The following is a 10709-nucleotide window of genomic DNA, read 5'->3' on the forward strand; positions in this document are numbered from 1 at the left end:
ATGTCCACAAGAATCTGTGTCTCCGCACAGATGTGTTGTGTTTGTACAGCATTGATAGCAGAAGCCCAAACCATCCCGAGGGTCTCGGCAGGAATGTGTGTGTGTGTGTGTGTGTGTTTTGGATGCTATTCCTGCATTTGCATGTTAAACCCCCACCTGGGTTTTGGCACACACACACACACACACACACACACACACACACACACACACACACACACACACACGCACACGCACTCTGTCTGATTGGCTCACTGTAAAGCTGCCGCTGAAGGTCAAACAGAATTGACCGCTCTCGAGCTCAGGCCGCCGGTATCGACTGCGAATGAGATGCTTTTTTTTTTATCAAAGCGATGTCGACACACACACACACACACACACATACACACACCAGCCAGACAGTTGGTGACATCATCAGCTATCTCCTCAAGAGTGAAGTAAATAAATAAATAACCTGCAGAATGAAATATAATAAATGTTCTCAAGAGCTGGTTGTGATTCCTCTCTGCTATCGGTACCTTCAGGCTCCTCGGCTGCAGCCATTTTGCAGCACAGATGTTTTCAATTAATCCTGAATTCCCATTCTCCCTGTCCGCCCCTCTCCCACCGCCTCCCCTGACTCCCCCACTGCGTCCAGCTCCAGTAAATAAGTTTATTCTCCGAGACGGCAGCTCTGCCTTTTCTCTTCTCCTCCCTCATTGTCCTCCCTCCCTCTTTCTTCCATCTCCAGTTCCTTTATCCACCCTCCACTCTCCATCCAGCCGTCCTCCGCCGCGCTCCGGCGGTGGCGAATATGTTTTTTAACCTTGACTCGCAGGTGTCGGTGGCAGAATGGGGCATTATTTGTCACCATAAATAGCGGTTAAGGAGCGGTGGCAGCCCGGCAGGAAAAAAAAGCCCCAGTGCGCCGCATGCGAGTGCAGCACGGGATACTTCATTAATCTTGCTGTCACTTCCGTGACACTTTTCATTAGTCATAGGGCTATCTGATCAACAGGCAGACTCCCGACTCTTCAAAAGCCGTCCACCAGCCGCCGGAGAGAGGAGAGAGGAGAGAGGAGAAGAAGAAGAGCTGCAGGTTTGTAAAGAGACATGAGAAATGAGACTAGGAGACTCAAAAGAAGGGCTCCTGCTGGAAGGAGGTGGACCCACGTGGCGCCGCCAGGAGGCCGGGTGACCCTTTAAGAGTACCATCATGTGATATTTAATAAATGTGTTTGTTATCAGTTGTAATTCATTTCGGGTGGAACATCTGATCCAAATCTCTTTATAACCGGTCATATTCTTTTAACGAGACAAAAACAATCCATCATTGGGTTGAAATGTAAAAAATTCTACTTTCATTGAGAGTCTGCAGAGTTGTAATCCCTCAGAGTCTCAGCAGCAGCCGTGGGGCGTATTCACGCTCTGTGATCACCTTTCCACGTCGTCGTCCTTCATCCCGGCCCGGATTCAAACCGCCTTCACACGATTCACAGGAAACAACACATGCTTGCAATCCGGCGTTGCTGTTTGTAATTCCCTCTCATTGGTATCGGCCTCGCTGCTGCTCTGCTGTCGGGGTTTCTGCAAAAAAGGAGTAACGAGCGCTTGCACTCGCTGTTACCACGGTAACCAAATCAAGCCGGACCCGAAATCTTAAAAATAACTTTGATAATGTTTTTTAATAACCATGTAACGTTCTGGTCTTCATCACCCACTGCCTACAACGACCTGCCTCGTTTAGTTGATTTTAGTGCTCGAAGAACAAGAGACGGTTGACTTCTTCATGTCCGCTCGCTCACGCTGACGAGTACCGCAAGACGCCGTGACCCTCTGCAACACCTTTTAGCGCCACGCCTCTCTCTGGAGCGGCCGACTGAAATGTCATGACAACAGACACAAGCAGAAGGAAAAATATATTAATAAGCCGTTTGATTTCCTTTTCACATTCGAGCAGCGATTATGAGTCATTCACGGAGAGAAATGTATCATAACTACATCTGATGAGAGACCGTTGGCCGGCGTGGACTCGACCGCGAGCTCCTTTAATCTAGGCCGAGCGCTGCACTGGCGACCGTGATGGAGGGTTTCATGAACTGCGCGGCTGCATTAAACTGCGCCATGTCAAATGCGGCTTGTGTGTAACCCACCTACATGCGTGCCGACGGCGCTGCGGCTTGCCTCCCTCCCACTAAGCCTTCTGGGATTGAATCTGGTTTCCCACCATTTCCTCTGCATGTGTTTCACATCAGCGTGGGTGAGCAGCGAGCAGCCGGAAGATGCCCGCTCACACCTGTAGGGCTTCGGAGGAGCTTTTATTCTGAAATTCAACACGCGCCAAGTGGCAGCTTCTCGGAAACAAAAGGTGCCATGCGAGTAAATGCTCGTATTGGTTCCCAGTTACTTCGGCGAGTCATCCGAAGACCTCGGTGTTAAAAATGTCAACGTCTTGGCGGGATATTGGCATATTGACTGAATCTTTCAGTCGGGTTAGAGATGATGTGACACGTAACACCACTGCAGTTACACTTCCCTGCTGTTGGATTGGAAGTGGAATAGAAATTGGGTTTTTAGGTAATCAGTCTGAAAATGCTGCGGCTGCATACTTTGAGACGCTCAACCACTCACCAAACTGTTGAGCTGCCTCCCATCCTTTTTCCCTCTTCTTTCTTTTATATTTTTGACTCTGAGTTTCTCAGCAGAGAGGATCAAAGTGTCCTCACAGCACTTTCCAACATCCACCGCCACCGCAGCCCCCTCGCTTTTTACCCGATGGGGTAATTGGAAACAGATAGTGCGCGGCACCCTGGATGGTGCTGTGATCGTTAGCGGGGAGGATTGAGAGGAACAAGGAACCAAAAAAGAACAGTGATTGCAAAGCAGTTTAAAAGAGTTTGACTGCTGAACAGTGTGTGTGTGATACTTGATTTTAACAGCCTGAACATCCTTCAAGAGGAAAGTAATAAGTATGTTACTCTCAGTATGAAACTGCTTTAGCTTATTAGCATTTGGGGATTTTGTACTTTTCTTTTATCCTCGGTTATTATTTCTTACAGCAATAACCGACTTTTCAGATTAACATTATAACTTCAACATGAGATAAATTGTCTGATTAAAAATATTGTATCTGCAAGATATGGACACTGAAAACCGGACATCTAATACGATTGAGATTAAACAAGGCTATCGTCCTTTCCTTTCTCTTCATCCCATCTTGTTTCCGTCCTCCTTTACTTTCTGCGTCGCTGGCTTTATCAACAAGGTGGCAACCTCCAGTTTTGCTGATTCGGAAGAGTCTTAAAACTTGCACTCTCTCTACTGACCATCAGGGGGCGACTCCTCTGGTTGTATAGAAGTCTATGAGAAAATGACTCGACTTCTCTCTTGATGTATTCCCTCATTAACTTTGGAAACAAGAGTTTATGGTCTCAATCTCTAGTTTCAAGTCTTCTCTAATACGCCATGATGTTAAATGATGGTCCATTTAGGGTCAAATAGACCATAAAGCAGCGTATGCTTCATGCCGGGCTGACTGTGATTGACAGGTCGCGAGCAGAGCCCCATACAGCGTCTGCACAAGCGGGCTGTGGAATAAGTGCCTATACAATCTGTTTAGTTTAACAGCTGATCGTGGCGCACACATGCACCAGTTGTAAGGTTTATCAGAGTTCAGATAAGTGTGTACTGGCACACTGACCAATCACAGCATGTTAATGGCAAATCACAACGTCCATAATGCTAGCAGATATGAATGCCAGCTGGCCGTTAGCATGTTGTTTAACGCACTACTCTTGCATAGAGAAACAAAAGGTGAAATCTGATTGGATGAGCTTTACGTAACCATATCAGGCACGCCGTGCTGCTGGTCTGAGCTGACGATCAGACAAGACAGGAGCTGTGCAATGAGAAAATAAGCTAATAATTATAACACATGTTGTGTATTTGTAAAAAACGATTTATTTCTAAAATATTATGATTTTTTAAATTAAATTGAATTATAAAAAAAGCTGTAACTTTGTGATTCTGTTGAGGCCAGCAGAGAAGGCTTAGCTGGCCCTGACGGCTCGCCACTTGTCGTCTGTATGTCACTCCTCCGCTTTCCTGATATGATAACTTATCTTCATCGGTTGTAAAAAAGCCAATGTGGTGACAGCACATTGTCGTCCTCGAGACTTCGTAAAGGCTCTTACTGATATTACCAGAAATACGTCAACTTCTAAGAACCTTAGATAAGTGAATGGATGTATTCTACACAATCCACAGCAAAACCTTTACACACATAGACACTATGCTTTATGATCGCATACTTTCAGCAACATACCCGAGTGCTTTTGCAGGTGAACAAAAATCTAAGGTTTGAAAATGTTTCCGTAAAACATTCAAAAAGTCTCACACTCCACCAGATGCACCAGTTTTTGCGGGTTTGAAACAGAAGTTAATACTCTTTGACGGCCTCGGCTAAACTACCTCCAGCGGGTGTGAAAACTTTCAGAAGTTTCTGCTTTTCTCATGCGACACTTTCCATGCGACACAGAAACACGCGAGTAAGAGGCCGCGTTTGCCTCTTCTCTTGTCACACACCCACCTTTGACATGATGGAGGTTCACTTCGTAACGCCGTAGTCAAATCTCACTTTCTGCACACGATTCATCCGTTCGTTTAACCGTTGTAATGTATCGGGCAGAACGTCACGATGTCCGCAGCAATGAAACAACGCTTCAATGTAGTGAAACATTCGAGATGCTGTGAATACATAAACGGAGGGACTCAGACACTTTCCCGGCGTTTCAGCTGAATGCCTTTATCAGACGGTGGGAGACTTCAATTATACTGAATGTGTTGTAAGTGAATCCTTAATTTAAAGGCCTTATCTGTTCCCGAGACTCTTTACCATACAATATATGGGTCGTCCTGCCTCCACGAGCTGCTAATCTTTAAAGTAATTTGATTAGTCAGACTTTCAAAGAAGAGCGGTCGAGTCTCTTGTTTTTGACCCAGAACGCTGAATAGTTCTAGTGTTTTATTATAAAAGTGGTTAACTTCAAAGTCGGCTCCAGAAACTAGTCTGAAACATTTATTTCATTAAATTAAAATAGTGCAAAAAGGCTGCTAACCTTGATCTGAAAACATCCCACTGGCCAAGCAGAAAACGGGGAAGTCATGCTCTAGCAATAAAACCAATTCCAGATTTACTCTGCAGCTTGACTGTTGAGATTCCCTCCACCTCGACTTCCCTCTTTTCAATCTCGCTCTCCCTCTTTCTTTCCACTTTATCTGTCTTTACAGCTTGTAAAAGCCGAAACAGGCAGAAAGAGACGAGCCGAGGTATTGATCTCAGGGGGAGGGGAGAACTGCTGCAGTCTAACGAACACAAATTGGTGTCAAAAGCTCATCACTCGACTAAAAGACAAGTCTGCCTCAGATAAATGTTTACCGCCGCTCAAAGAGATCTGAAGAGAGGGGGACGAGATTAACCAAAGTGCTTAGACAAAAGAGGCATCAAAGTTGAAAGATTATTAAAAGGGAAAAGCTTTCTGAGCTCGTTGGATCTGAGCTCAGATCTAAATGTCAGCTCTGCTGGGTTGTTTCATCTAATCTTGGACCATTTTACTCCTTCTCAAAGTGTTTAGACATAAAACGGACATGTTGGGCTGCAATAAAGAGCCGGCTCAAGTGGAGGCCTTCGGCTATGAAGTCACTCTGTGTCACGAAAGGAAAAGTCAAAACAAGAGTTCTGCCAAGTTTGTAAAAACACGGTGGGATGTCTGTTGGAAGCAGGAGTGATCGAAGACAACAGGCGTCCCAAATGAATTTTGTTCGTCTGCACTTCGACCGCCAGCGCCTGTCGCTCCCCAAAAACCACACCGAGGATTATTCCCTCTCCCCTCCGTCTTTTGACGCCACAGAAAAAACCTTTAAACCTCTACGTCCAGCCAAACTCTACACGCAGGGTTCCCAGTTTTAGCAGTGTCTAATTGGATACTGATGTGTTCCCGACGACCTCCTCCTCCGCGCTCCATGCCGTCCTCCTTTTTAGAAGCCATCGCCGGCGCTATATCGGGAGTGCGGGGGGCAGCAGTGTGTGCAGGAGATGGCGACTATCTAAACATCTGTTTTCACAAGGAACAGAACGAGTAAACTGTTGTTGTTGCAGCGCGGCCCGCTGCCGTCCATGACCCCTGGAGATGCAAACATACACTGATGGCGAACAAGGACACATTCCAGCACATTAATTCAGACAAAGTGAGGCCGTAAAGACTTATCTCGGCTGGGGCTGAACACGATGAAATATTACTGGCCGGCTGCCTGGCCAATCATCCGACTCCTGTTATCTTGAAAGTATTAGCTGTGGAATGTCATTAGCAGCGCACCGGAGACGGCTTTACGAGCGCTGCAGAGTAACTTCTCTACGTTGCGGTGACATTTTCAAGTCAAGCCCGATGGGTAAAACTTCAAAGTATTGTCAAAGAGGCTGCACGTTATCCTGATTGATCTTTGGCTGGGACTCTTCCCCCCTGTTGTTGTTGGACGTCTCGGTGCTTAATTGAACCTGCCAGGAATGAGGCGTTTCTCTGGGAATAAGAATCTAAAAGCTCTGCGGGTAACACACAGGACCCCGCCGCCCTGCAGCCGGTCTGGTTCGGCCGTATCGATGGCAGGCCGCACGGCTGAACCGAGCGGATCTGATTTGCGTCACCATCTTGGAAAACTGAGTTGGAAGTCCCCCCCCTTCTCCCAAACCCCTCTGAAATATCCAGATGAACGCTTGCTGCGGCTGCTGAGTGTGTATTGAGGTCATTATGGGGGCAAGAGGAAATGACAGCTGAGACAAAGCAAGACTTATCTGTTCTGCGCTTACTGTTTGATTGTGTTTCCATCTGGATCAACACGTCGGAACGTCGAAGAAGCGGCGAGAAATTCTGCTCGTTCGCTCGGCCGGTAGTTTTGTCAGTCGGCGTCTGGTCAAAAGACTGTTTGTCCATTTCATAACAACCCCCCGAATAAAGTCAACGTTATCTATTGCGCTCATATAAACTTCATTACTATGTGAATATTTCATTATAATTTGCCATTGTTTGTTTTTTTTCATTAGCTTTATCTTTTTTATTCATCTATTTCAATGTCCTTTTCCAGTTGTTTGAATATGGAAATAATCACTTTTACTTACCGGAGAGACATTGCTGCTCATAATTAGCAGCAAAGGTATTATAAACTAATTATAGGATCATTGGAAACACATTTAGAACACCCTCTATCCTATTTATCATAAATTAGTTAATTAAATTAAAAATGAAAATAGGTTGCCTATCAACTAATTTTAAACTGAATTATTTATAGGCCTTTGCACACCATGGGTGTGACAAATAAACAGCATAAAACTGCAAATTACTCAGCTTCAAATATCTCTCATCAAAACTATTCATACGGTCAACAAAGGGAATTTGCGATACTTTTTGAATAAAAAGGTTCATTCCCTCTACTGGCCACCAGGGGGCGACTCCTCCGGTTGCCTACAGAAAGTCAGTTGTATAACAAACATGACTTCTGGTTTCAGACCGGCCAATCCACCCAGAGTTGATACTACATCACCTGCTCGTGTTCCCAATAGGCAGAGCTGGGGTTCGAACCACCGATCCTCTGACTGTAAGACGAGCATTAGTCTTCGTATAGGTAGCGCACGAGCAGTGTATGAGACCAGTCTGCTGTCCTCGATGGGTGAAGACAAAAGGGATTGCTCTCGAAATGGTTGACACATGTCTATCATCTCATGTTGTCCTGATGTAGTGTTTAATATTTATATTTAAATTCTTATCAATGTTCCTTTTCCCCCCACATCAGTCGACGATTTAGCTTTCTTGGGCTCGGAAAACAAAAAGCGGTTTGTTGACTCTGCCTGTTGAGGTTTAACCAACCAATATGATTATTTCTGCTCCCAAATGCAGCTGTGTTTGTATAACCAAAAACTGCAATCTGTGTCTGAGATATTGTGCGTGACGAGGGAATGAAAAACAAATGAATGAAAGAAAGACGCCCAGGGAAGTTTGGTCACATCGCGGCACGGGCGTGGGTTTGACTGCAGAGCGAGGTGGGAGACGTGAAAAATATTCGCATTGTTTTCAACCCCTTGGCATGATCTTAATTAAACTAGAACGTGAATAAATACATGCTTTTTCCTTCCTCTGTGGTTTCCGCGGGGCAGCAGAGTCGCTCGGCTGTCACTCAGACATCTCGCCTTCTTCAGACGTGACATCTTCCACTTCACTTGTGTGGGCTTCAGGACCGCGGCGGCGGAAAATAAAGAGTGCGGATCCCCCCCAGAGTGCATTGCTCTGGGTGACCTTGACAGTAACTGCTGATGGACGTTGGGGGTTCAGGTAGTTCGGGTGGAGGAGGTTTCCATTTGTCTTGTGGTGCAGTGGCAGCGGCGGGATTTATTGGGCTTTGGGTGTCATCCTGTGACAAGGTGCACATTCTTTCCATGCATTATGGGCCCAGATGATAGCGGTTTGAAGCTCCCTGTAAATAACCTCGAGGTTACGTCTTTTATTGAGTTATACATTGTGTTAAATTTATGATTGAAGCCCTATGGAAGAAAATATGAAAGAATGTATGAGCAGACCTCCCAGCGGAGCGTGAACAGAGGTGGAGGAAATGAATTCAGTCTGCTTAACGGGGGGAAAATGTGAAAACAATGATGTCGCAGCAAATGTTTGGCACCAACAACCGCAAAATAAACCAAAGTACATAGACGGGTATCAGGGGGACAAAAACACAAAATGTAAAGGTGATGTGCTTATTTTCAGGTTCATGCTTGTATTTTAGGTTTCTATTAAAACATGTTTCCATGTTTTAATGTCCAAAACACATCGTTCTTCCTCATACTGTCTGTCTGATCGCCTGTATTCATCCCTGTTTAGCGCCTGTCTCTTTAAGCTCCTCTCCCGAAAAAGGCTCAGTCTGCTCAGATTTGTCGGCGATTTTGTGTTTTCCTGTCTTCACAGTTTAGCATTCTACCCGTGACAATAAAGTTGTGACATCACCGTGTTACGAAAGTGCTGACAGCTCGTTTAAAGGCAGTTTCTGAACACGGGTTGGGAGCAGTTCTCCTTGGTTTGATCATTTGTCCACAGTATTTATAGCACCTAGACCTGCTTTATTATCTGAACCTTTGTGGACCTTTAATGTTCTTTATTTTTGAACCAACCAGAACGCAAACAACATCTGTTGTTCTGTAAATAACAACACTTTAAATATGCAAAATATTCCTAAAATGAAAAGATAATTTTATCAATTACAATTTTGATTATGAATTAGTAGAATAAGGGATTAAACATTTAACTACATATCATTCTCTGGATAAGTCCTGGAAAAACAGAAACCACACAATAAGCAAGAGGCGATGCCGATAGGTTGTAAATCAACGCTCGGCAATGAGATCTGGGTACAATGCACAGATGAGATCTGCTACACGGGTCCTTTGGTTGTGAAATAATCGACTCATTAAGCCGAGATCTCGTTGATACGTCAGCCGGAGTGCCGTCGCGCTGCATTAATTTCCTGCAGCTTCTCTTTTCTCCTCCCGGCTCGCTGATCCGGCGATGCTGGAAAATACTGCAAACATTTTCTCAAATGGTTTACAAAGGCATCCCTTGTTGACCAGCCAAGAAAATTTTGGATCGGATCACAAATGCATTTTAAGCACTGCGAGTGGATGTATGACACGCTTGTATAGGCGGTGGAACTCAGGCCGGGGCATTCCTGATGTTAGGGACATTTTCTGTCCCGGGAAAGAAAAAACAGAAAGAAGACAGATTTCAGAGGAAAAAGGATCTTTTGGGAAATGGGACTCTGGAGGTCATCACACAGAGACGTTGTATACAACTCTGGTTGCGACCTGTCAATCACAAGGTAGCCTAAAGCATTCTCTGCTTTGTCGTGTATTTGACTCTAAATGGACCATAATTTACTGAATGAACATCGTGATTTGTTGAAGAAGACTTGAAACTAGAGATTGAGACATAAACTCATGTTCACAATGTTTACTGAGAGAATAAATCAAGAGAGAAGTAAAGTCCTTTTCTCAGAGACTTACAGAGGAGTCGTCCCCTGGTGGACATTAGAGAGAATGCAGCTTCAACAAATGCAGCATAGACTTCTATACAACCAGAGGAGTCGGCCCCTCATGGTCAGTAGAGGGAATACATGTTTTAAGACACTTCTCTATCAGCAGAACCGTTGGTTGCCATCTGTTAATCAAGCAAACAAAGAAGTAAAGGACGACGGAAACAATACATCAAGAGAGAAGTAGTAATTTTCTCATAGACTTCTAGACCACCAGAAGAGTCGACCCCCCCGGTGGCTAGTAGAGAGAATGCAAGTGTTAAGACACTCGCACATCGTCTTCACTCTGCAGGTTGTTGCCTGATCCTGATGGAAAACAAAACAAAAACATGTGGTCAAAGAAAAAGAAGCTGCCAGATAGACATATTTATATATGTGTGTGTGTGTGTGTGTGTGTGTGTGTACTTGCTCGGGTCGGGTTCTTGGGTTCTGTTGATAGGCCGATGTGAAAGTGTCTTAAACTTGCATTCTTTCTCACGGCCAGCAGGGGTGACTCATCTGACGTTCACTTCTCACATACAGTCTATAATACAAAGTAATCATTTGCAGTGTAATTGGGTTATTTTGCCGCTCGCCTGTGTGACATTGAATAGAAGAATCACTGCTGC

Source organism: Clinocottus analis, unplaced genomic scaffold (genome assembly GCF_023055335.1).
Source record: "Clinocottus analis isolate CAN_PGR_092001 unplaced genomic scaffold, fCliAna1.0.p SCAF_9, whole genome shotgun sequence".
NCBI lineage: Eukaryota > Metazoa > Chordata > Actinopteri > Perciformes > Cottidae > Clinocottus > Clinocottus analis.